Consider the following 25,629-nt stretch of genomic DNA (forward strand, 5'->3'; position numbering starts at 1 on the left):
TTACAGCTTTCATGATAACGCTATGTTTGAAGTGAACTTTTACATAAAAGGTCCTAAATATGTCTATAATTGCCTCCAGAATCGAACTTACGACGTTCTCTCGTACTGTTTTTTTCATGTTAGAGAAAACATCGAATGAATACAGAACCCAAGAATGAGTGTACTTCGTTTTGCACAAAAGCCAACTCTTCATATGATGGACACGTTCTCAAAATTAAGTTAGAATTTATTAAAAAATTATGACTTTTTACTTTTTATAGCAAATGTTTCAAAAAACCCCTGCGATGAACCATTGAAAGCTCACCATACCACACATAGCATCAGAAGCTCCCTGTTTGTACGCTGGGATCGCTGGAGTTGCGCTATGACATGTCTCACTTTGAGTTTAAATCTGGACGTTATTTTGACCGACGGCTCAAAATACGCAGGATTTGTCATCATCTAGGACATAACTGAAAACAAAAGATTCGTTTCTTAACACGATAAAAACATCCTTATAGTAATGCACCAGTTAGTCAGTGGTCATTCTTCTAACAGGCTGCTGCATTTATACATTAAACGATTCTGAGTATATATAGTACGAAGAAGTTTTATACGTCGGTAGCTCGGCATTGCTTAAACTCGATAAATGCTATCGCGAAGATCTAAAGATGCTACTAGTTAATGAGCTGGTAGAATGGTGTACGGTATACGTTAACTCTTAACCGTCCGAAAAGTTATCATGGCGTTCACTTTCTGTAAGGTACGTGAATTTGTTTCATCTGATTTTCCTAAATTGATTTTTCTAAATATTCCTAAATTGAATTTGCACCGAAGCTCGACTTACGTTTGCATACAATGTTATCTTTTTTGCTATGAATTTCATTAAAATACAATACTCGTCGGTAGTGGTCGCAAACGGAGACTAATGACAGTATACAATCCACGTTTACGTTGATCTTATGAGCGACGGACATTGGACCTTGTCTTCAATATCTAAAATACAAATGCGAGACAAACTCGTTGCACTTTAGAAGAACATGTAACGAATTCACTTAAGCGATTGATTTACAAAAATGACTACAGAGCTGGGGGTCCATCCATCCATTATCAGAGACTGATAATTATTCGCATTTTAATTAAATACATTTTATAAACAAGCTACCCTAAAAGACTTTGATATAGTTCCGTCTTCGGGTGTACAAAACAGGGTGGCCAAAAAAGAATCCAGCGATTTTAAAAAATTCGTAAATTAAGGCAGGGTTGAAGCTAGGTTTCTAAGGAAATTATCCTTTAGTAGCCCTGTTTTTAAGCAAAAAAGTTGTAACCATTGCATTCACAAAGCTCACCGTCGAGGCAAAACGATGTATTAGGTTCCAAATGATAATGGGTCATAATTCACTATACAAACCAAAATTAAGACAACCGATGCTGTGAAACTTCGGAGTGCAATGTTCGGCTTCTTAGACTTGCTCTTCGGTAATTCAGCAAACTATACCCCTTACACGTAAGGGTCTTTCCGCCGTTCGAAACTAAACGTCTCACTTCACAGCCGTTTGACAATATATGGTCATCAAGCATTATCTTCTTTAGGTAAAAGCTGGCATAACCTTCTCTTGCAAAAAAATACTTTCTCCTAACTTTGTTGAGTGACAAACTTCTCTGTTGTACGAAATTGTTCGTGTTTTATATGAACTCATCTCTGCTCATGCTGACTAACTCTGTGTTGAGCAAGTAGAATAAAAACATGGGTGTCTTAAGTTGCAGTTTTTTTAAAATACATCAATAGCCGTAAAGAAATCGTTTGTAAATTTTCATTAATTAAAAATTTATCAATTGATACGTGACTATCGTTGTTAACAAAGCCGAAGGTTTCTCGCGAACCAAGCTCTTGCGTGTAGGAGAAAACGTTTGGACTGCACCTGCATGGTTGTATCCAAAACTTCCGATCCCTTGTCTCACCGTATCCATCCGTAGCCGCTGGTTAATCCAACACCGGTATCGGTTTGTACATTTTGAGGGGTGCAGTTCCAATATATATTCCACAAGGATCTATTCCTGTTACATTAGGGCATATTATAGGTTTTGCAGTTTATCGCTAGCTCGAGATAACGGACGACAATCTAGAACAATCAAGTGGAGACTTCATTGGCCTATTTATTTTTATATATGCTACAACGACAAAACCTAATCGACTAAATACCTGATTCCTTGCTTGAAACTCAAGGGCACTCGTATTTATCCAAATCCCTAAGACGCACAAGAGTTACCAATCTATCGTCGTTGCTGCTAAAAAACAATATTACTCAAACAGTATCACAGAGTGCCTATAGCAAAGTGTTATTTCATTGTGATAACTATATTTAATGGTATATCACTCCATATAAACGGCCATTTCTATAAGGGTCATCAGAAACTGTGTACCGTAATGGGATCGCCTATTACTGTTAAGTACAGGCTGAAGCATGGACGCGGCGAAAAGTCGAGCTACCGTCAGGCTTTGATTGTAATGTAGATGTATTTTGTTGAGATGTAGATTTGTTGAGATATTGCGTTAAGCAAAAGTAGAACAAATCTTCATATTGCTTTATTGTACTTCTCTAGTTGTTGACAAATTGACGTTTTTAGTAACTTGTGTAGGGCTTATGTATTGACAAAGACTACTTTATCAAAACGATAATAGGATAAGTACCCTTAAGGGCAGTTATGTTGGGGCAGGCCATAATCACAAGAGAGAGAGAAATGCTGGAACAATATTTAGTCGTTTGGTGTAACATTTCTATCGGTAGGTACGATATGATGCATATATCTCTTATGTAGAAGTAGCTCATAGATTGTAAAACTGTCTCTCCAGATATTAAGACTTTGCGTAGGCATTATGAGAAGTTATGCTGATTAACTTGAAAAGGCTTTTGTCGGAAGCTTTAAGTTACATATAATAACAATTTAATTCGTAATGGATCAGGATCAGGCGGTCCAACAGCAGATATAGATGAAGCTTCTAAGCAGCACTCAAGCATGACGGAGCTCTTGATGTCCCTAAGCCGTGTTTGTAGTAAACACTTGGTTACTAGACTTAATGAGGGACCCTTTTAAAGATAGGCTTGGTTGACGCACATCAGATTTCTCTAACTCTGTAAGCCGCTGAGTGGTACAAAATTAACAAGAAGAAATTTATGCAGATTTTTCTATATCTTGGTCATAGAAGAAGGCTATCAAATAATAATACTACTCTAAAGCTGCAAAATCAGGCTTAATAAATTCAACATCACTGATGTTTTAATAATTCCTAATATTTGATTTCTATTACAACCTTTTTCTATATATTAGCGAATTTATCTCCTCTATTCGCATAATTGATCAAAGTAGTACCTTTTGCATAATAAAATAATTCCTTGTACGTATTCTGTCGTATCATTTCAATATAAAAATTGGGCTTTGCTTGACCATATGGCAGCCCTATTAAAACGACTGCATTTTTCGCCAATTTCTATTGTCCTACGGGAAATCCTAAAATACTCTATACATATTTGAAGTTAGTTCCAACGTGATTATTTATAGGTTTAAGCATCATTATTTTTTTTTTTGCTCTTTTTGTAGCTAATCTCTTAAAACGGATAATCTGGCGAGAAGTTGTTTACTATATAAATAAATATTTAATATAGACCTTATTTGTTTAAATATTTGCGCTTTAAAATAGAGATTGCTTTTAAATTGCTCTAAAAAAATATTGCTCTGGGATTACTGTGTGTATTCTGCGACATTAGATCCATTTATTGTTTACATCTAATAGCATCAAAATAGATATTCTCATTGCGCCTTGACAGCTAAGTTGTAGTTTTGTTGAAGAGACATAACCCTCTAGAAGTCATAAAGGCGGCTTTTCTGCATAATAGGGCTCATCCTTACACAGCTTTAAAGATGAGAGAAGCAACTCCTTAGAAGTTGATTTAAGGTGTCTCACTGACAACCGGAGCGACGACGTGGCTCATATCATAAGCCACTTTTGCAAAAAGCATAAAAAGCCCGTAATCTTTTTTACGAAAAAATATCTAGGTGCACAATGCGAATGACGACAGTGGGGGTCAAAGACTTATCTAGGAAGAGAGATGTCTGCCATATGAGGGACAGTGCTATCACGTGCCGGAAGGAGGTATGTATGGAAGCCGTGTGTGACTGGGCAGCCAAGCGCGCACGTCGCGGTTTCCGTGGCGATGTTCTGAAGACTCTCAATCTAAAGTCAACCGAAAGCAAAAAAGGAAAGCTGAGTTTAGAAGTTGGGCCATTTGGCTTCTTTACATTGTCATTTCACTAAATAAATAAAAAATATGGTGAACAGAAAACTGTTCTCGGAAGTTCGAAAATAGAACCGATTCAAATGTTGATCCAAAGACCAAAAATTCGATTGCGAGGGAATTTTTGAGCTGCGAGAAGACACTAAAAGACTACTGATAGTAACGGCAACCACTTCGACGGCTGAGGTTTTAACACTCTTGATGGAAATAAAGTCGAGCATTGAATCATAAATAGTGTTTTTACCCCTGCCAATATGCCCATAAAAAGGTTCATAAAACGTTCTCGCCTTTGGTAAAAGCGCAAGTATTTTATTCACAAGAGAATTAAAAAGTACGAAGCGGTTAATTGGACATGTACTTTCTTGTTATCAACAGAAAAGGCTGTTCAACAACAAAAGGCCAGACAAAACAACGTTGCCAGATCGTTAGATCAGCTTTGCGGAAGCCTGGGAGGGAGATACCCTACGCATAGCACCTTCTTCTTCAGACCGCGTTTGACGGAAGACAACCCTTCCAGTCAGTAGCGAATGAAATTGGTAACTATTAGTTTGAAAATGGAGAGGGTCTTCAAAGCCAGCTCTTCAACCTCACAAACTTTTGGTGAGACGGGCTAAATAAATTGCCTTAGATATGAGAGGGGACGTAGAGAGAAACATAAATTTGTTGCGGTTTGATAAGGTATTCATTGGCGAAATTATAATACTGCATACATGCCAATCACAGCATTGTATCATATGCTAGTAATGTAGTGGTGTTTATCAGAATAGATCCCAAGAGAATCTAGTTTCTCCACTTATTACGATAGTTTTTCTCATACCGTACGTAAGAAATAGATCCATTTATCAATTTGCACTTGACTGAATTTCATATTAGCCTGAACGTACCATTTAGCGGTCCCAGCCAATGTGTTTTCAGATACAGTGTTAAAAGTTGCCCACTTACAAATCAGTCTTTGGAAACTCTATCTATATCGAATTGACTTGAAAGAATAAAATTCACTCGTGACATTTTATCTATGCGTTCTGTTAACCTTCATTAATAATTAATTGCCTATTTTTCCAATTATTGGGTGACAAGTATGTGCATGTCGTATAACTGACTCTCGCACAAAATACGTTTGAATTTTCGACAAAAACACGGATATTGATCTCTGCTTATAGCTCACACGTGAAAGTAGACTATGCTTTATTAAGCAGTGCGCGGAAGGACTTCTTAGCCATGAGCACTGCTAAGGCCTCCCTGTGAGTACCCCCTACCCCTTGATTGTAGCGACCACCTTGTGCCCTGTATCCGCCACCGATAGCATGACCGGCGTTATTCGAGTAGTCAAAGGTTTCCCGAAACCCGAGTGTCTGTTTATCGGAGAAAACGTTCGCGTCACCGCCAGCGAGGTTGCAGTCGAAGCCGCCAGCATTCTGAGATCCTCCAGCAGCGTGCTGTCCCCTTGCGGAGTAACCGAACGCGTTATTGAATCCAACTCCTACGGTGCCCAATCCGAGGGGTTCACCTACATCAACTCCGAGTTCTGTAACAGCATTTCCGTAAAACGCCTTTTCTTCAACGTTGATTGCATCTTCTCTAAACTCAGTGAATGGATAATCTCGAACCACCGCCGCCGCCACGACTACTATACAGCACATGGCCAACTGAACTATTACAAATGTTATTACTATTAAAAACTTATCTTTTTTCGAAATTGAAAAGTCCACCTGTTAGCAAATATTTAGATGCATAATAAGTATTAGAAAGCATTTACGATCACGGCGTTACACTGCTCGCTGTCATTTATTGATTTATACCTAAATTTTCTAAAATAGTTTGCCGATACAGATTTTTCTGTCATAATCGTCCTTCTCACATGGCTCACTTATGGATACTTTCATTCCATCAAAGCATTGTTTTGCTTTTGTTATGTGAATTAGAAAACTAGTCTTGAAAAAAAAATACTAGAATCGGACATAAAGTGTAGCGTGTGCAGGTAACTGCTGTATACGCTATAATGGTCGCAAAGATCAACACGAAATGGCATAACTGCATATAGATTCAGTTGTTTGGGAGCGATAATGTAAAAGTGCTCGACAGCGTTGGCTTCTTGAGTTCCGGACGCCGTGGTCGTCTCGGCAAGCGAGACTGAAGCTAAATATGAAAAAACAACACAATAAAAACAAAATGTTGATGCCTTAAACGTTTATAGAACAATATATAATGCACACATAGAGCTGCGCTTGCACTTAATATCTTAGCTACATCTTTTCCGATTCGGATCGATCGTTTGAGAACGTATCAACCAAGACGCGTTTATTAGAAGATGATCCGCATCGTCACTTGCAATTTTGTGACGTATGAGAACTGTGCGAAGTCCGTTTTAAACAAGAAGCAACAATAATCATATCTTCTATTTAAGAGAAAAGATCAATTCGATGAGTAGATGGATAGCTGAATCAGAGTGAAACTAAGTATTAGCAGCCTTATCTAGCTTCAATTTGTCCAATTTCCTTTACTCAATCGTTACTCACGAAGTGTATTTTATCCTGTTACGGGCGTTTGTCATGTCTCATTTAATCAAGCCGTGTTACAATGATGTTTTTCTCTTTCAATAAACGATAAGCGGATTTTATTTTTACAAATTCTCCCTTCTGTTGGCTTTAATATTTCTGCGTTTACATGTCCGAGTAGTTAGTGCTACAATTCTGCCATTGTAATTCAATAAGCACCATTAATGATGCTGAGTATTAGTTACTAGTCTTTTTGCATATAAATAACTATTAGCACGCCGATTACAATTTTCTCTTTAGTTCGGAGCCTATCTCGCCTAACAGTGTGAACTTACTCTTCTGCGTAACTTCATCAGCACTGACTACTTCTGACTACCCTTCGCTGTCGAATGCCGCGCCACACTTCCGTGAGGCTGTTCCGTGAGGGATTCTAAATGTCTCGCCGCATAGACTCGTTCTTTTTCGGAAAATACCTGATAATAGCAACTGGCCATTATATACATTGCCAATATAAGCATCGGCTAATGCGCAAATTTAAAAAGATTTGATAAGATTTTGCTTAATATATCATAGCAACTAATTTTTCCGTTTTAGGTCCTGATATGCAGTCACCTCCTGTAGCCTACGACATTCCAGTTTCTGTTGTTGTTCCTGCTTCACTGAAGGCTCACATTATTATTCTCACATTTATAAAATGGAAATTTATTTTCAGCACTAAAGGCTATCCTTGCCTCGGTAGACGTTACACTCTGATGACAGTCAATCAGCCCAAAAAGTTAGTGCAAAATTTTGCCCGACCGCATCTGCTAATGTAAATGCCATTGAAAATGTACGGCTCACTAAATAGTTCCGGACAAGTAATGCTTACTTGAATGTTCTTCATATTGACAGCCATTTTTATATACGACTCTCACACAAGTATTGCTATATTCAGCCGAGTTCTTTCACAGGATACTCAGAACAGCTGTAGTCATACACGAGTACATAGTCCTGACACGAGTTAACCGCACATTTGAGCTAAATTCATAAACAAGTCAAGCCGATATCTTCATGCAGGATATAACAAACATCAGTGATAATATTATTGACTTTATTGGATTAGTGAGTATAGTTAAAAGTGCCAGCACATCACAAATATAACCATCGAACATTCTACGAATGAACTCGTATTCAGATCTTCTTCTAGTTTTCCTAGTACACGAAAACTAGGACCCTACTCATACATAGTCCCCGGAGTTTTGAAAATCTATTGCAACCAATATCCGAAGAGTATGGTGGAGGATAGAGGGCCTCCAACCGTAATCCCTGCATCACTGCCACGGTTATTCTAAAAAGGTGCAACGTCGAGTGTTGTCGTGGAATGAGGTCGGTTTAGTCCTGGACACTTAGTGCAGAGTTTTTCATTACCAACATGCATAGCATTTGCATTACGGCTTTTGCTGCTGCCCATTTGCTTTTTGGTGCCGTCCACCGGTTCCTCTGCATGCACTCACCGATGGGGACGTCTGCGATGATCCTAGAAGACCCACTTCTCGTTAGAAGTTACAACTGAGCGCAAATTAGGTCACTGTCGTAACGTAAATGAGTAGGAAGAACACAAGAAGTGTTTTTACGTTTATTCTTGCGGCACCCACTTATCGAATTTTTTATCTAGTGAATTTGATCGCTCTGAGTAAGTGTGGTGTATTTTTACATACACCACATTTGAGTGCCAGCACCTGTGCCTTTGGGGTCGATTGTTTCCACAGCTATCGATACAAGGGTCACATTTGGGTCCAAAATCTCGTTTCCAAATTTTCTTTAACCAGCGGCTCAAGGTGTTTCAGGGCAGTAAAATCCTCACGGATTATAAAGTTTACCCGGCAAGATCTCCTATGATTCCCAGGTAAATTCACCTCCGTAAACCGCTCGAGTCGTTTGATTTTCCATGGCCTGCGACGATTCGCCTGCTAAAAGTCCAAACAACGATATACGAGCAGACGAAGTCAAATTTATTTCAAGTATAAACAAGTTACAGGCAAATGTAGCAGCGTTATAAAAAAACGACATCTTAAAATATGAGATTCTTATTTATTACATTTCTAGCTATAGTTGAATACAAGCCAGTACAAGTCATTCACTTCCTATACTACCGATCCATTAACGTCAGTTCGAAATCGGATCTGAACATAGTTACGCTACTAAACGTACCCCAATGTTAAAAACATTGGGGTACGTTTAGTAGGATTTATGAAGATGATAAACACAATGCGAATTGGTTGTCAGATAAACAAAAAGAAACAAGCATAGACAGCAAAGAGGTTAGTTGTACCAATGAGTTTGCTTCGAGGTCAGTACGAGTCAGCGGCCAACAAATTGTCGCAACGAATTACTCAGGTAATCGTTGGTAAATACTAGCTTCTTCGATGAGCTCGCCTTCTAAAATGTTGAACATGCGTTCACATTGTGCTGTCAACATCTTTCGTTGACTACTGGTATTTTTTGTTATACCTGTTCTCTCGCCCGTTTCTCTGTTCGGCTGTTCTTTGGCTATTTCCTGTAGTACAGAAAAACCAAGCAAACTCCAAAAATGATAAAAATCGGATCTACTTTGAGCCTTTATCTTTCGTTCGCTAATCTCCTAGCAGGCGTCCGGGCATTTTCCTACCTTCGCGAGCTTGTCCACCCGCAGAATTGCTATCAGCATTGTTGCAACCAACTGTTTCCTTTAATGACCAGCTCACTTAGATCCTCTGTATGGCGCATCGTAGCCGCCGACCAGGCAGCTCGGCCACAGATGAGCACGTTGCTTGAAAAGGTGTGCGTCTCATATAAGCAGAGGTCACATTTGTGACATAACGTTCTTGAAGAGGTCAACGTCAGGTATACATCGCCTTGTTAGACTCCGAACGGACAAAAAAGAAATAGGTCTGCATTAATCCAGAGTTATCATTAGGTCTTCTATGAAAATATACAACATATGTGTCATCATATGTTGTATATTTTCATACGTATGTGATGTGGCGCGAGAAGCGAAAAAATTTTCGATCCTAATAAGCAAAGCAGGCATAAATAGGGACCCCAGGAAGAATTCATAATAACGAAATCTACTTCTTTCTAGTGCGAGCGAGTAATGTTTGGGCATGCGTTGGACGTTTGGCTTCACCCACGATGACGCCAGAAAAAAGAATATACCTAGATGTCAACTCTATAGTAGTGTTCTTTGTGTCTGCTTTCATAAAAGTTTGCGTATTCTATTTCCTCTATTTCATATAGTTCTCATCAAGGCCAATCCAGGTAATCTCTTTTGCAGGTAGCTGCTCTTCCTAGGGAAGAGAGAAGACGGGTCAGTTTTTCTTTTCCTTCTATAACGCCACAGCGATAATATCGATAGTGCCATTTGTATGTTTGATTAGATGTTTCAGCTTGACAAGTTTCCTATGGACTATTTTTCTTAACGAAAAGTTATCTATGACGTGTATCCTATAAAGTTAAATACTGTAATAGTCGTTCAAATACATCTTTTTCACGAAGCATCGTTTGTTTGGATCTCTTTCGAGATAGAGTAGCGTACATTCAATTTTTGGAATAAGGCCTTCTGCACTGCTTGCCAGAAGCAGCATGCCTATAAAATCTGCAGGCAAAAGCGCCTCCAATCTGCACCTAAAAAGTGTTGCCTAGAGAATATATGACCTTACTATTGGCGTTTCAAACTTAAGGCCGTTTGGACGCTCTAGCGGGGAACTATCTCACATTTGGAGTGTGTGAAAGCAGTTAGGAAAGATGATTAACGACGTTTGCTTCGGAAACTTTACATTGCAAAAACTGTTCCCATCGGATCTGCTGAAACGAGTAACCTACACAAAAAGTTTAGGTTGGCTGCCAAGACACTTTACACGCTCATGTCTTACAAATGTTTCAATGGAATATATGCCCAGGTATGTGAACCTCAAATCTGAAGTATACTATAACAATGTGAACTTGGCAATAATAGGTGTTAACTTCCTTAACAGAAATTGCAAGATCAGCTTTTGAGAAGAAACAAAACATTTATAGATTAAATAAATGCTTATTTACGACGAGGATGGTAGAATATGTGAGCTTTTAAAACGGGTATGGCAGTGATGGGAAGCGATTGAAATAATTTACTGATCATACTTTGTTTTCTTTGGGAAATTAATGTACATCTAAAACTGGTATTGTGATTAAGCTGTGGTACGGCGGAAGCCATATGAAGTTTTGAATTTGACGCCAAACCAAATAGATGTTATATGGGTTGGATCGTTGAGCGAAACTATCGTCAACTGGCGGTTGTTGGTCCAAATTTCAGCCCGATATAGATCCTTCCGAATATATTATGGATAACGAATGCAACGATATTCCAAGTGATTTTCTGTAACTGTGGAAAACATAAATGTAATTGAATTTTACTACCATATTCTTTCTTTTTCATTTAAGACGCTAAAATAAATTATTTGCAGGTCCAACTAACACTATTTACATGAAGTATCTAATTTTTTTGACGCATATTAAACTTCACTAACACTTTACAATATAATGAAGACAATATATTTTTGAAAAAAGTTCAATTTTTTTTTAGTTCTATGGGAAGAAACGACGAAATATGACCGAAGTGTTGACCGTAGGATATCATCGTTATCATTATCAAGGCATTTGTAAACGTAAGCAAAACAGATATATTTAGTAGTTAAAAAAAATCTGATTGCTTCTTAGATTGTAAGCATAAACGATTAAAAACAGTCAGCGTAGCGATATGAATAAACTAACTGGCCAAGTTTGTAATTTTATATAGCTGCGATAGTGATTAGCATGGTAATTTTGAAACATTTATCTATTATTCGTATTATTTATCCTGTTCGTAATGTCTGGCCATGTCACACTGATAAAAATGATGATGATATACGACCATGTCGCTCGGCTACATGGCACGTCGCGTCATAACGCGATAGCAGCGGTTGGTATCGAACTTTTCGTTACTCATAGCGCGTTCTGACCGAAAGATGCCCTTTTTCCGGGTCTGTGTTATTTGTTGCGCTCTCCTTGTAATATCCAGACGAATGAACCGCCATCTTAGCATTGGATAATGCCCCGGAGGATAATCTCTGGATAGTCAGCAGACATCATACGGATCCAAACCGCACAATTAAACAAACATGAAGAGTTTTCATGCAGCCTTATTTAGTCGGATCGTCTAAATCAATACGTTTATTTTACATTGCCCCTATTAACATTTACTACAGCTCGCAATAATAACTATTTACATGCTCCATGTTGTTAGGCTACCGTTATCTCACAGCCTAACAAGCTCATAATCATTATGTAAAGACTGTTGCCTCGGCTGTCCATACGAAAGCGGTCGGTGTCTGAACCGTAGTTACGGAATCAGTCACTGAGGCCAAGCGGAGCTTGGTTTCAGTGCGGCTGTCGGCCTTACCCAGGGTTACGCAGCTAATGGGCTTGGCGGAGAAAACGCTAATGTGTTCTCGGATAAACAAATCTTCGGTGCTTTACACTGCAAAAACAATGCTGGTGAGGCCGTCGGTAAGTGCTTTGGAGCTCAAGGTGGTAACTATAATCAGGGTAGGTATTCTCGAGGGGGACTCGGGTCAGCTAATAGATTCGGGACTTCTGTCGTCGGCTAGATGTACCTTATTCTATCCAATTTCATTCATTTATAGCATATGCGATACGCGCATTGTGATATCAACAACAAACACTTGAAAAAAACGCGTATGTGACTATTGAATTCAACATTAATAAACTATATCAAAAATACAACAAGTTTGTATGCTTTTTTGGATTTTTTTCTGTCAATATTTGATCACTACCGACTGGAGCTTCAGCGTTCAATAGATATCTTCCTTTCCAACTAATAGTCTGCTTGGCGAAAAGCTTTGTTTCAGTCTGAAACCGTTTCTCAGCTTATGAGTCATCCGATTCCATGTTTTTCCTCTAGGTTTCGGGTTTTACATCCGGTATCGCTGCTGTTAAGCATTCCATAGGACGGATGGCCTCTAGCACGAAAGGAAGTATGTCCATGACCGGCTCGAACCTATACCACAACGTGTCCTTAATATTAGCAGGTAAATACGTTATCCACTCAGAGATCACGAAGACGGCATTATTTTTCCAAAGTAACGAGCTTCCACTTTAAACCCGCATTCTACGGTCTGCACAAAAAGAAACATATTGGCTTAATGAATAGGATCACTAAGCCTCTGGCAGTACGGGGTCATTGGTTCAATCCCCTACAACATAAACAACCTGGCACGTGTGAGTAGATAACAAAAAAAAAAACATCTTATAAAATAAAAAAATTACATTTAAACTAGAAAAAAAAAACGCGACTCGTGATGGAACCCCACTCCGAAAAGTTAAGCCAGCCAACAAGAGGCGAATACGATTAGTTATTGTACTATACAAGCCGCTAGGAAACATCATTTATGCCGCCATCTATAAAAACGGTAATCTGCAAGGACTTATATCCAACGCTTTATTTGTGTAGGAAAAGGGACGCAATGTTTTGGTGTTGCAGCACGGTATAGCTAAGCTGTTTAAACGAGTCAAGCTACTCCACATGTTACTCCCTTTAGATTTCGGCGATCGATTGTTAAAGGAAATTAAGAACATTTAATGTAAGAATCAAAAGGAAAAGTTCAGCATTCAGAGTAATTTGCGAACCATCTAAATTTCGTTGGGTTGTCCGCGAAATACAATTCTGAGGTTCTGACGTTTATCCCCCTATTTGTGCTCGTCAAAATCCAAAGAGATGACGTAAAAATATAGCCGCAATAGCCGAAATAGCCGAAAAACACAATGACTCCTCTCTATTGCAAAAAATCCTAAACAAGGTTTTAAAATGGGTTAAGCAAAAAAAAGCACTAAGAGGGATGAGAATTTTAGGAATGCACGTGCGAGGCATATTGCCATTAAGCGTTGATTTCAGCTGATGATTGAATAAGTTAATAATCCCATCAACTTATGTTAGATACGACGCCAGTGACAAACAGATGGTTGAGTGCATCTCCTAACCCTTTTGCCGGCCTGTTTGATACGATAAAGCCGACCACTAGAATTTATAAAAATATTTTACGAGCATTTATAGCCAAAAAAACATTCTAAACTACCTAATTCCACGAAGAATATCCTGTGTGCTGTACAAAAACGAATCAAGATAACATTCCTGTTTCATGTATACATGAATTTTTTCTAATGTGTTGTTTCAGGTGTGTAAATTTCTGGATTTTAAATAATAGAAGATCGAGAAGGACATTTAAAAAGACAACTAGAATATAACGAATTCAGTCTCTGTTTCTCTTTTATATATATATTTTACGCATATATTTTATTTACCTTTAGTTTATGTTTTTCAGTCATTTTAAAAGTCAGTTTTTTTACTCTCGGCTTCTTATTCGTGCGCTTTTTCTTATATTATTACAGTTTTGAATTGTAAATTACGTTTGAAATTCAGATACGGAGTATTTTATAGAATGCCCAGATCGTCAATTCTGAGAAGTACGTTCTAGTAACTTCTAGTACGTTAATTTCAAAACCCAAACATTAGACACAACTTTTGCTTTTCACACAATGCTACGAACGAGCAGACGACCACTGGGGCAAAAGAACAAGTGATAAATGATTTAATCCAATAATCTGATATGTTCAGGGTCGCATTGCATGTCATTGATTTAGAGATGAATCGAATTGTATCAAATTGAATATAAACCACAGTAACGATTGAGGCCTTCAAGGCCTACTCATCAACTGCGTCGCTGGAATGGCCTAAGCTGTTGCTTCAACTTTCTATTAAAATATCCCTTCTCGAAGAAGTACCTTAATATCGACTTCTGCCCAATCTTAACTTACTCTGCCCATTAATCATAAACTTAGTGCTACAAACTCGAGCGGATTCATAAAATCTAGAAAGGGTAGATTATCGACTAGCCTTGGAAAGAATTTCAGCAGACCTGTTTGTCTTTGTGCTACAAAATATGTCCCCGAAACCCAGTATTTGTCGTATGTTCGGCAATGCTTGAAGTATGATTTTGTTTGATTTTGGTAATTACAAATGATGTGCCTTAATCTGTAATTTTTTTGTCCGTTAGTATCATTTAAACATGAATTTTTCGTTTAGACTTTTTAGTATAATGCTTCTCTGTTCATCCATGTTGTCTTGTTTAAGTAAAAGGCCACTAAAAACGGTAGTGTCATGAGCTTTGATATTTGAGTTATTTAGCTTGGCGAACCTGAAGCTTGTTAAGCACAGGCTGAAAACAAGCTCATTAATTACCAACAGTGAATGTAGGTCTCTTCATAGAAATAATATTCGCATAAAAACAAATGTTCAGCTTGTGGATTCTACTATCTAGTGCGTGACGCAGAGGCGTCATGAGTGAGAAAGCTCGGATCTGTTCCTCTGGGCTGTGCAGACAAATAAAAATTGCATCACCTCAAAATATCTAGTATTTTATATTTTACTTAATCAGATTAACGTGTCAATACAAGTGTGACAATACGAGTAGAGCAGCTATCACCGGACCTAGTTTGATGGAGGCGGTAGTGAATTGACGCTGTTAAGTGACCCATGGCTACCCGGTTTCGGTCTTATTTTCTGAGCGAAATTTGTACGAACTATTACATTTTTTCTAAGAGGTTAGAGGAAAATACGTATTTTAACGAAGACTTTAACGTGCAGCGTGTTAATTGGGTCAGGACAATTTTGTAGTTTGGTGGTTAGGAGGAGATAGTTTGGGGCCAAACCCACATGTTCAATTGACAACAGAATCTAAGAAATTTTATTTGGGGAAAATGTAAGAAACACATATCGAATAAGCGTTCTGTCTCACCTGGCATATTTTTTAAAGGTACCGAATACAAGGCAAAATCTTGTGATCTGGACAAAATGATTAATGAAAACAGTGCACAAAGCTGATATATAAGTAGCACTGGCTACGCACTCGTCTAGCGTAGCATTTTTTGAGGTTAGCTTTCTACCCTTCACTAGATTTCCTACAGTTTTTAGGGCGGATCTGCTTTATTCAGTTTCTATCGTAATAAAATTATAACACTAAACAGTCCTTTAACATCTAGAAAAAAAACTCCTGAATAATCGCAAATTAAGCTCCTTTGGTGAGTAAGCATTTAGTACCAGCAAGAGGCATCATGTTTGAATTATATATAAGTCTGGAACATGCATTGCGCCTCCTGGAGTATAAGACGCAACTATCGATTGATATTTACGGTCCCCATACCGAAATGTCGTGTTGAGCTTCGATCCTTCTCTCAGAAGAGTTCATGGCAGATTGCAGTCAGCTTTGTCCCTAGTTTTGCAAAAGGACGAAGTTAACATAACAATATAGAAAATATCTGCAGACAAAATCTGTGAAACAAACTTCATTCAATTTAGATGTTGGCATACATTTTGAAAAGCATGGTTCTAAAAATCAGGTTTCAAAAGAAAATACCTATCAGCTCTTGCGAAAACAGATCACTTGCGGATAACGCCGTTGAAAAAATTCAATGCGCACTAATTGAGACCCGGTTGCTAGCCTGGTTGCTCCCAACTACTTTTCGCTTTAAATAACGTTTCATCAATCCAACTAAAAATATATATGGATTATATAGTTTGCCCTAATACCGATACAAGCTAGATATTTCTAACAAACGTGAAAATTAAACTCATTGAGGATCGCAATGCTGTTGCCTATCTGGTGCGCGTGTATCGTTGCAACATGATGATGCAATATATCTAAAACCCAACTAATGCTTAACTATGTTGGCTGTTGGCCTGTTGATCTATATGAGGCGAGCAAGAGCAGGGCTTTGTATGGGCAACTGTATGATCATGTAGACCACTTACGGCAGACCGCCTGGCGGCGCCGATAATCATATCTTTCGATCCATCTTACTGCTACAATGGTATTGCGTCCGTTGGTTTGCGCACTGTTTTTTTGAGCTCTTTAAGAGCTTCCGACTTGTGGCTTTTAGAGCGTCAAAATATCGACGAAATATATGACAGTACAAGATTATACAGTGGATACGAGCTCGTTTAATTGTTTAGGTAAGTTTATGTACATTGTTGTTGCTTACACACGGTAACGGTAACGAACAGATTTGTGGTCGCACGTTTACAGTTGACTAAAAAGTAGTAGTCATTGGAGCTCGGCCACAGAAAACAAAGGAAAAACTATAAAAAGCAACATTGTAACAGATTGTATTCATTCAACGTTCATTCATGCTGCATCATGCATTCTACAGGGCCCATTGACTGGTCAATATGCGTGACTATAGCGTGTTCCTTTAACTGTTTTAATACCTCTCCCATATATAGTACTTATGGAAGTGGCTATTCGCTTGATTTCGTAAGTTAGATTTACGTTGCTGGAAAATATTCAACCACGACGATTGCTTTGGTATAAGTGTTCTTGCTTTTCTTAGAACATCTGTGACCCAGCTGTAAAAACAGGACGGCGCTTTCGTGCCATTTAATTAAGTAAAGGATCGATCCTATTTTGGTAGTTTGCGAACACGTTGACTACCTTCCATTAATGATCTGCACGATGCCTAGGCCAATACGCTGTACATATGTAAGGTTGTCGGCACGGCAGTTGGGACTGTTGAATTTCCAGCAGCAAAGAGGATGAATTACGGCAGGTGGCACAGAACAAAAAGCATTTTATCGGATTATACAATGCATGTATCATTAAATGGATATGTTTGTCAATTGCAACATTCAAGGCAGAGGGCTTTATCTATAAGTGTACTTTAGCCGTACTTCAACAATAGAAATCCACAAGTTACCTGCGTACTCTGAGTCTTATTTCAATGGGTACACAATTAGAAAAAATTAATCTTTAACTTACTCTTTGATGCTAGTATTTTTACAACTAACTTTTGTAGCGCAAAAAGTCGTGAAATATAATATTGTGGCATGTTCGTGTCAATCAGAAACTTTTATCATTCCAAAAACTTACGTCGCGGCTGCGCAGAAACGCATCGGAAGACCGATCCATGTTGAAAATGTTGTTGTTCCTTCTTCGTCGTGATGCTTCGTCGTACTGATAGCGTACCGCAGGCTGTCATCAGCATAGACGCCAACTGTGACGATCCGTTGCGCCGCAGTCGTGTCTTGCTTTTGTCTCCCGTGTTCTGCTAATTGTGCAGAAAAAAATATGTTTATGTTGGTAAATTCAACCCCTCAGTTCTACTTAAAAGAAACTCGAATTCGCTAGACGCTTAGCAGACATATATGAGTCTACAAAACTAGTGCATTAGTATGCAAGTCTATCCTGACTCTATGCCTCGCGTAAGTGCTAGCATCAGAATATTGGGGCCCAACAGAATGTCAAACCAAGACCTGTGACCGTCCTTCGTTTTACAGATTTGTCTCGCAGGTCTAAGTCCAGCCTGATGCATTTTGGTATGAAATTCGCCAATTAAACTGTGCCTATGCGGGTGTGCTAATAATTGCATTACTGCCACTGGATCTTGCTAAAGGTGTTGGTGCAGGAGACAGATCTAGTCGAATGACGATTTGTAAAAAAATGTAAATTCAAAGTATTCTATACAGATGTACGCCTGATACATGATCGCGAGCCTTCGTTTCGAAGCTGTAGGACCAGGCTGAACAAAGCACGAGCGTATCGAGGCTCAACTGATGACTGTGTACTTCTGGTGTCGACTTCGTTTCCTCCGCTTTCTGCCTGAGCAGATGCCCCAGTGCTGGAAGAATTTCGAGATCTGCGAACCCTGAATGATTACAACCTAAATTTGCCTAACAGCTTAGCAGCTATTTGGTAAAAATCAAGCCGTCTAAATGAACCGGAGCAGGTTCATTTAGGCGTGCAATTTTGCTTCAATGGAGACGAGAGACCCAAGCCCTCTTGAGGGGATGCATTTTGTGTGCGTCAGACTTATATAACCGTGTCTTGATTTCGACGAAATGTAGCTACTTTAGTTACTGTCTAAGCTACGCAAAAAATAGGTAAAAAAAAACTTTTAATCTAAATGACATAATGTTAATACATCTGTGTTTAGATAGTAGTTTTGTATTTACAATTTTTCTCATGTTATTATACACATTTATCTGGAACAGATGTTTATCGGAATGATGATTGCTAACGTAATTTGAGTCCGTTGAGTCTGCGTTATCTTATAAGGTTTCGTGTCACTACAGTGTCCACTATTTCTAGCAAACAATCAGGTTACTCGGAAAGCAATGAACGAACCATGGGACAGCCCGGTAAAGTAAACATCAGATATTATTCTGTTGTACACTGTCCGGTATATTCTACTTACTACGATTTCGCTATTGTATCTAATATGGCAACTGTGTCGCACGATAATGCAATATCAGAAATCATTGAAGAAGCACGTGAGATGATTGCGTTTATTTAACTGCGGTAAACACAACGGCGTCAAGACGAATCGTCAATCGGTCTACACACAGCCAGCCAGCCAGCCAGCCAGCCAGTCAGTCAGTCAGTCAGTCAGCCAGCCAGGCAGGCAGGCAGGCAGGCAGACAACAGGCGAATTGGCGTCCCTCCTTCTAATTGGTAATTTTGTCGTGTTTTTTCTTCTTTATATGGCCTTTTTCCGCCCGCACCCTAATCTCGAATTGACAAAATGAATGAAAAACAATATCACCGATAATACACAACTTGCGACAATGAAACAACTTCTGTTCTTACGAAATCGGATTTGCTACCAATACATTGTTGTGTATAGGTACCGAATAGTGGAAAATCAGGCGGTAAGGGAAGGTCTTCAAAGTGAAAGCTAGTGAACTGCTGGGTAAGGAGTGCTACTTAGGTATGTTCCCAGCGAGCTGATGTCTATCAAAGAAACGATCAGATGAACCCATAGATATCATATGACGAACGATAATGATGGTGAAACCGGCATGTATAGGTAGAGTATGCGTTTGGGACATGATAATATGAGTCTGGCAAAAACAAGTACTATTTACTTGAGTTGAATATAAGGAGCTTATTTGGGCGTGTGCCTCTTTAGCAATTAAGTATTCATGCAATAGTACACTAAGTTGAGGATTTTATAGAAGACAAGAGCACTTTGTTTAGCCTTGGCAGTGGGCCTCTTCACACCGTACGGACGCAGTTTCAGCTGTAAAGCTCGAAAGCGGTGAAGTGTCCCTCTTTTCCGTAATAATTATTCACTCATATTCGTTTACCGGAGTTGATTAGAAAATAAGTGTAAGATCAAACTATGACGGATACGACTGAGCCATATTTACTATAACAGGTCGTCTGCCAGTAAAAGCACTTTTGATAAAATGCGTCTAACAAATGACGTCAAGGGTCTTTCACAGTGAGAGGATCGTTAAGCCACACTCTCCAATAGAACAGCTATAGTTTGAAAGGCACAATCAAGGTACGTACACGAATGCATGGATATTTTTGCGAGCATATTTATAATATATCGCTCGCGTACATATGGACGCGTTTGCTGTAAAAGAGTTTCTCAAAGATGATAGTATTTCGCATTATATTACTATTTATCATAACAGGCGTTTTCCTTGCTCGTATATATACTTTATAATTGAAGTAAAATGACGCTCATTTTGTGCATAGTAGGTAAAGGGCAACGATATGCCAATGCTGGTCGTACTAACGAAGTCATCAGATAAACCCTTCGAGCGTTAGAAGAGCAGAAGATGAACGCATATATTGTGTTTCAGTGGAGCTACGACAGTTCACTACCGTACGTGGATCAAAATTGATAGCTTGAATAATTCTATCAAATCGCACCGTAAAGCAGAACGGTCCTCGCGTAATTAGCTGATCGCAGGATATGAATAAATGCAGCTTTTTTTTTTTTTTTTTTTTTAATAGAAACAAATACAGGCGTATAAACTAGTTTTTTGTACGTATATACTATTCAAAAACTTATATAAGTTTTGTTAATATTCATGAATAAAAAATTATCAGACAGTCAAAAAAACTTCGATAGCTATGACTAGTTGAGCAGACCTTGGGCTGTGCAAAATGTTTGTCTTTTTTTTGCACACCAGCTTTAGATCTCTTAGAATATTAGATAGATAGAATAGATACGCACTTACGGTTTCATAGCCTTTCAGAATGGTTGTTGACAAGGCCTGGTATGTTTTTAGGCTTACCAATCTTAACGTAAACTTTCGAGTATACCTGCCCTTTTTCCTGTGTATTCCAGTCGTAGTGCTTCTAGTACTAACTCAAGGTAAAGGACTAAATTTGTGAACAAAAAAAAATAGTTATCATGGTGACTTTTCTCGTAAATAACTGTGTAAGTTCCCAGCGGAAAACAAGGAATAAGAGGCCTCCCTTTCTCCAACTTAGGCTTCGAACTTTATTTCTACGACGGCCAAGCTTCGTACGAATCGTTCTTCTAACTCTATCGTTCCTCTAGCGAAATCTCGGATTTCTACAAGCGGCGCACGTAACTATAATTCATTTCAATTTAATAATTTAACAGAACATAGCCATATATATTTCGGATGAACTTCGGGAGGCGACCCGAGGGAAAGTGGCAAATATAGGCTATTATATTTACAAAATATAACATTTTAGTAAACCGAACCCTGAAATGAGCAAGATTAAGACGATCACTTCTGATAGCTGCGTTGTAGACCGTAGGTACATATTATTGTATACCCTAAAAAGAATTGACTATACATAGATGTAATGCCATAACGTTTACCAATCTCCAAAAGACACCCCAAGCAATATTAACTGTAGCATTTATCTACCTCTGAAATATATATAGAATCGCTTTCATTGTTTCTACAGAGAGTTTTACAAAAAGTCTGTTTCTTCAGCAAAAGAACCTTTATAGAACTATTTTTCACATTGCGACTCCTTAAATCACTCTCCGACTGCTTTCTTTCAATGGTGCGACAATGTAACCGAAGCTGTTTGTGACCCTGCAGAGAACTTGCAGAGTTACCTGCACGTTTCGGCCACCTTTTATATCATTGGCTGAAGGTTTCCAGTTGTCTTTCTTAGTTGGTTGGAAGTTGTTAGGCCGATTTAAAGAGGATTATTTTGAAGCATAGTTTCAAGCCGGATGTTGTATACTGGCATTATTCCCAATTATTTTTGTTCTAATGATCTTATTAATTGAAAAATACTCCTGGTCAGACAATAGTTTTCAACTACGAGCCTTGTAGACAACCAGTTGATTCTATGATCCCTTTTAATTTAAACAGCTTGGAAAATTTATTTAAACTTTTGTCCCATGACAGTATCTGTGTACCGCAATTTTCCCTTATCTCCCTGCTATTATAACAATGCTTTGTATACAAAACAGGTATCAATAAAGCGTGATTATTTTTTCATAAGTAACACTAACTATATTGACTATAACGGTATAAGCTGTGAACCACGTGCACTCGCCTGTTAAAAGTAGCAAAGTTTTTGCCACGTATACGTACACCGGCTATTTCGATTTGTTTCGCTTTCCGACTGTGTAGTGTACTGATCACAAAGATGCCGGTTCAGGCCCCGCCAACAACATGTTCTACACGACAAGTGTGATTAAATAAAGGACTAACATTCTGTGGATACCCGCATCTCTTAAGCACAATGCAGGCGGCTTCCTCTTACCGGAATGAGGATGGTTAAAGTCTACAATGATGTGCAGTCACAAGTAATGAGAGCTATGATGCCTACTCCACGGTTCTTTGGGACGCTGTTCTTTTTTAGCGTCGACATAATACGGATGAAAGGCCGACTCGGCTTACACCTACACGCAAATTCGCTGCGGACAATTCCGGCATTGACGTGAAAATACCAGTTGTTTAGTAGGCCCAACAAAAAGTTGACTCGCACAGATCCTACCGTTCGTATTTAAGAAAATAGAATAGTGAATATCGCAGGCAAAAATCGTATACACAATGATAATCGATATTAGGAGAAAAACAAATGAGGCCAGCTAATACCATCTATAGGGTTCAGATTAAAACGCATTGCATCAGTCACGAGAACAGCCGATCTGAATGTTAGCTATGTTTTCAGTTGTCTGGCAACGGACTATTTCAGGCCAGCATCTTGTATCTGTAAGTTCAGTACGTCTTCCTATGGACATCCCCTTCAATGGAAAATACTTTATAATAGCCTAATAAATATTTTAGTTTGGCATGGCAGAGCATACATAGCGTATACGTATGCTAAAATTTTTAATCTAGAGGTATAAAGAAGCTTCTCTTCATTCGTTTGTCATTATCTTATGTATGGGCCAATGAGTAATATATAGCATTCATCTATATAATCCTATAAGGTAAAGGTTTTCTAAAAAATCTCACGCAATATAACAAGTGTCCTTACAGATGACAATTCATCACCTCCACATTTATTTCGCAAATAGTACTTGCTGTGCGTTTTATCTTGGTTAGTTGATGGATAGAATCTCTCTTCCTTTCATATTACAGTAACCTAGATATGCAGCCTTTCAACCCGGTACGTTAACCCAAGATAGCGACGGACTTGTAGAGAGTACTTGCTCAACTACTGACCATTTTCCGGCTATTTTTAGGGCACCGTATTTATGCTTCTTACTGAAACTGTCTCCTTTGTTTCTTAGTTCTATTGTGTTTGCTACCGTTGGTAAATTAATATCGGCGATCTGAATTAGAGCTTCGGTCCTCACCTTTGACGGGTGAGCCAAATCTACTGGCTGTTTGCGGTTAATAGCTCTTCGCTGTCCCTCTAGAACCGATGACGATTTTATAGGCTTCCGTCGCTCCTTTCCTTATTCCTGATTCTCCTTCAGTTGAGAACATGTAACTAGAGGGCGATAGTTGTTATATAAATTACAAAGAAGTTTATAAGGTTTTGTGCCTTTTCTCTCTGTACTAAAGGTCCCTAATGGACGCTCTCACAAGGTGTTACGCCGACGCCACTTTCATCGTCGTCCCATCGGTCGCAAACGTATAGAGCTGCTGCGTTTATCGCTGGCAACGCGCTCCGTCCGCCTACGAATTGCATAGCGCTATTATCGTCACGTCAATCACCACCATTTCGGCAGCGTCACTGCATTGCTACTGTCTACAGTGAGACAAATCGTGTAAGAGAAGCAAGTCACAATCCGCCTTAATTCCGTCTGTGCTACCACCATATGTCTTCCGCCGCGCTCCAGCCCCGTCTGATGTCTCCGTCGCTAGTGGCAAGAGCAGTCTGTTATAACAACCGCTGTCAGCATCAGCGCCTCTGCCGCGCCGTCGCTGCCTGAAGGAGAAAAACAAAATTGCCGCAAGGATCGCAGCCGCCTTAAACGAACGATGTCTTGACGTCGACAACAGTAACAGTAGCGTTTTTGACATTCATCACCCTCCTCACTGTTGTTGACCGTCCTCAACGGTTCGTTGATGCACAGCCGAAATGAAATTGCGACGTGCAGTCTCGCAAGACGGAAAGCCACAGCCTTCCACCAGGAAAGGACTGCACACGTATTTACTTAGATGCACGAGTGCATACAGCCCTTGTTCCCCAAGTGCGCTCGCTCTACCAAAAATTACTCATAATAAAGATGATCTATTTATTTCTATGTATGAGCATATGAAACGGACTGTTTCGTTTGGTTCGAACTACCGCTTTGGGAAAACAGCTTTCGTCTTCCGTCAGTGTACTCATTCAGCTCTTAAATGAGCCTATAACAAACTTAGAAATGTTCGCTCATATCTGTCTCAGTAGCTGTGAAACAGCAATGGCCTACCTTTCTGTCTCCTATAGTTCGAACTGCACAGACTCTGCAAACGACATACCTATCTGTGAACTCCGTAGAGGTTAATCTTTTTTTACCACTCATGCTGCGTAGTAAGCATTTCGGTAGCAAGATGCTCGAGTGGTTACATATAATCCACACATTTGCAGAGTAAAAGCAAATTAGAATAGTATCATAATCGTTCTGCTTTCAACTGCGTTTGCCATGAACGGATACCAGGGGTTCAATCAAAAGCCCTGAAACGCAACTCCCTCTTGTCTGCAGTTTATCCAGATGTTTGTAGCGTACTGTTCGGCATAACTTGTTACCAATTTTATTTAGTTCAGTTTTTAAGGGTTATTTTATTGCACCTATTAATTTTTTTGTACATGAAACTATTCCATGCCCTTTTTGAGCCCCTTACTTCATCTGTTCGCTACTTCAAATGGCCACAAGTATGATACGCTCCATTAACTAAGCATTACGAATTGTTCAATGCAATACATAAATTTGTTTGACCATCTAAATTTATTTGTTTACTTTCTCATATAATCTAATACATCCCGCCAAACAATGATCTAATTCACGAAACACGCCTGTATGCACTTGCCTCGAATTCTTCTATGAAATGGCTGTTTAAATATGGGGAACAAAAAAAAACGTTTGTCCATTACCCAGTTCTAAGTCGGCGGCAGTTATGGAATTAAAATCACTTGTAATAAAGTAGTGTTCTTCATTAAGATGTTTCAAGGCTACCAAACATTTCCAGGCCTGCAGCTCGTCTATGTCGAACAGAATCGCAAGCATCACCAAACCCCGGAAAGTTGTTTCCAACGCGCGATTTCCCATTATCGGGTCGTTGAGTTTGTTGGTGTTTTGTCAGATGGAAATATTGAGATTCGATACCTCTCTTCGTGATGTTCTTTAGAGGATTTGCATGCTTGTCTTTTGGATGAAGTCGAGTTTCTGTCGGCATCCCGTAAGACATTTCGTTGCTTGGCAACAAACTTTCAAATATTTTTTTGTTCGCGATTGGCCTGTGTTAAGAAGACATGAACGTGAACATAACTCGTCGAATTAGCGTACTTTCACAGTACTTCCACAAATTGTTCCTCCGTACAGAGTTGGTCAAAACCGATGTTTATTGAAGCGTGTTTATATAACAG

The 25,629-nt window shown here is 39.0% G+C and overlaps 3 long non-coding RNA genes across 11 annotated transcripts; 1 reads left to right on the forward strand and 2 right to left on the reverse strand.

The window, feature by feature from the left end:
• Positions 1-264: 264 nt before the first annotated feature.
• On the reverse strand, positions 265-11,100 carry LOC111258880 (uncharacterized). 5 transcript variants are annotated; one of them, XR_002679249.2, is made up of 6 exons: positions 9,081-9,398; positions 7,105-8,718; positions 5,531-5,799; positions 2,183-4,213; positions 827-975; positions 265-452 (listed from the first exon to the last, which is right to left on the reverse strand). It is a non-coding gene; the product is annotated as an uncharacterized LOC111258880 (long non-coding RNA). The 5 variants fall into 5 exon arrangements; XR_002679246.2 differs by having other exon boundaries at positions 1,902-4,213; positions 6,074-8,718; XR_002679247.1 differs by lacking the exons at positions 265-452; positions 827-975 and having other exon boundaries at positions 3,721-4,213; positions 5,551-5,799; positions 6,074-8,718.
• A 2,907-nt stretch (positions 11,101-14,007) lies between these two features.
• On the reverse strand, positions 14,008-24,342 carry LOC111258881 (uncharacterized). 5 transcript variants are annotated; one of them, XR_015310343.1, is made up of 3 exons: positions 23,411-24,342; positions 17,743-17,917; positions 14,008-16,089 (listed from the first exon to the last, which is right to left on the reverse strand). It is a non-coding gene; the product is annotated as an uncharacterized LOC111258881 (long non-coding RNA). The 5 variants fall into 5 exon arrangements; XR_015310344.1 differs by lacking the exon at positions 23,411-24,342 and adding an exon at positions 18,354-18,707; XR_015310342.1 differs by lacking the exon at positions 23,411-24,342 and adding an exon at positions 18,354-18,707 and having other exon boundaries at positions 17,743-17,920.
• On the forward strand, positions 16,758-21,447 carry LOC147753720 (uncharacterized). Its single transcript, XR_015310345.1, has 3 exons — positions 16,758-16,829; positions 19,125-19,323; positions 20,030-21,447. It is a non-coding gene; the product is annotated as an uncharacterized LOC147753720 (long non-coding RNA).
• Positions 24,343-25,629: the final 1,287 nt, after the last annotated feature.

The sequence above is a fragment of the Varroa jacobsoni genome, unplaced genomic scaffold (assembly GCF_002532875.2).
Source record: "Varroa jacobsoni isolate VJ856 unplaced genomic scaffold, vjacob_1.0 scaffold_274, whole genome shotgun sequence".
Classification (NCBI taxonomy): Eukaryota; Metazoa; Arthropoda; class Arachnida; order Mesostigmata; family Varroidae; genus Varroa; species Varroa jacobsoni.